Source organism: Branchiostoma floridae, chromosome 4 (genome assembly GCF_000003815.2).
Source record: "Branchiostoma floridae strain S238N-H82 chromosome 4, Bfl_VNyyK, whole genome shotgun sequence".
NCBI classification, from domain to species: Eukaryota; Metazoa; Chordata; class Leptocardii; order Amphioxiformes; family Branchiostomatidae; genus Branchiostoma; species Branchiostoma floridae.
This window is the reverse complement of record NC_049982.1, coordinates 29999952-30001637: the sequence shown is the minus strand read 5'-3', so window position 1 is coordinate 30001637 and position 1686 is coordinate 29999952. Positions and strand designations below refer to the sequence as shown.

Below are 1686 nucleotides of genomic sequence, written 5' to 3'. Positions count from 1 at the left end.
TATTGCTATTTCTTGTCCGCTCTTCACTCGCGGAAAACTAGCCAAAAAGAACTGCCCTGTACGGCAGACATGATAATTTCCATCAAAGAATACTCTCCAAGCAGAGTCCGGATTTTTTCTCACTGTCTTCAAGTTAAGTGACATCCACTGCACTGTTTTCATTTTGGTGATAGAACTCTAGTGGCGGATAGTATTTCGAAAACCTCCAAGTTCAAATGCTAATAAATGGGCTGTGTTAAAATACGGAAATAATGAAATGTTCGGCGGATGTATTGTTTTTCTTCGAGTTTTTGCTACTATCAGCAGGTAATTACGTGCAAGCTGGCCAAGCCTGGATGCCGGATAGGGCCGGGGCCTATACAGACTAGTTCCTCGGCTCTAATACCAAAATGTCCCCACGGTATTCTACAAGTGGCCCCTTCATTTACCGTGCACGATATACATTATTGTGTGCGGGCGGTGTCTGGCATCCAGGCTCCGTGAAATAGGCCGGCGCCACGGAGTCATGTGTCATGTGTTGTGACTCACCGCCTTCCCATCATGCAGGCGAGTTGATTTTGACAGCCCGAGATTCATTAGATTGATTCACGCGCGATGTATTCTCTGTCGTTCTACCTATTTGTGTTTGCTAGTACTCTTATCAAGCTAAGTTAAAGAACATATGTCACTGCAAACGGGGTGAACGTTACAACTTCCTCCCAGTACCACCGTCTGCGTCGTTCTACACTTCACTTCAGGAGGCCATCATGACCCGCCGGATTATCCGAACACAGGACTACCCCGTGGACTTTTCTTGTACGGAGCCGGAGATAAGCGCATTGTCGTAGCATTCTACACTGTTAACGATCTCACACGGACCATCATTCACCTAATGGACATGTTTTGGGAGATGTTGCTGTCTGCCTGGCGTTTTATCTTCCGTTGTACTGTCATACTTTTCTACTTGACTCTACCAGTTGAAGTTCCCCTTGCCACCATGCTAAAACTTCAAGCACAAGAAGGGCCGCTCATGATCGATGTAACGTTACTTCCAACCAGGAGACGGGCGTTTCAAATCAAGGCTACTGAACTAGACTCGACAAAATTTATGAAAAAATATCGGATGTCACAGGAATGCCGAAGACTTCGTTCAAAATGTTCACGGCCGGCAAAAAAGGTACGTTTGCTGTTTACTGTTAATTTTCGTTGTAATGTGAATGAAATATAAGTCGAGAAGATGGAGTGAGAAAACCCTAATTTGGATGTGTGATATTTCGATATATATACGATGACATATTAAAGGTAGCATCAAAACTGGCCAAGGAGTTAAGTCTGCCAAGGGGTGTACCTGCGTGGCAAATGCACGCCCTTTTTGCAGGCTAAACTCACTGGTCAGTTTTGATACTATATTATGCCACCGTAGGATCTGCTTGGAGATTACGATATTGAATGAATGAAGACCTTTATTGCACATTTTGCCCCACTGGGCTAAGTACAGGTCACACGGTAAGAATCACATATATGTAACAATGGAAGCAATCAAACACATCTATATATGCAGATGTGCGTCTAATCTATTCTATGACATTCGACTTCCTCTCGCTTCTTTCTAGCACAAAGAGGGCAATTAATACGCAATAATAAGGGTGGATGCCAGGCTATGGTTTCCTTGAGAAACAAATGTCAGAAAAAATGGTTTGTCCCACT

General features: G+C 43.9%; 1 protein-coding gene and 1 long non-coding RNA gene across 2 annotated transcripts in view; one reads left to right on the top strand and one right to left on the bottom strand.

Moving 5' to 3' along the window:
• LOC118414804 overlaps positions 1–1686 on the bottom strand; it is a 1072569-nt gene that overhangs the window by 840862 nt on the left and 230021 nt on the right. The window lies entirely within an intron of this gene.
• LOC118414876 overlaps positions 494–1686 on the top strand; it is a 9440-nt gene continuing 8247 nt past the window's right edge. Inside the window, exon 1 of the long non-coding RNA XR_004831032.1 lies at positions 494–1156. This is a non-coding gene — a long non-coding RNA (uncharacterized LOC118414876). The remainder of the gene's footprint in view (positions 1157–1686) is intronic.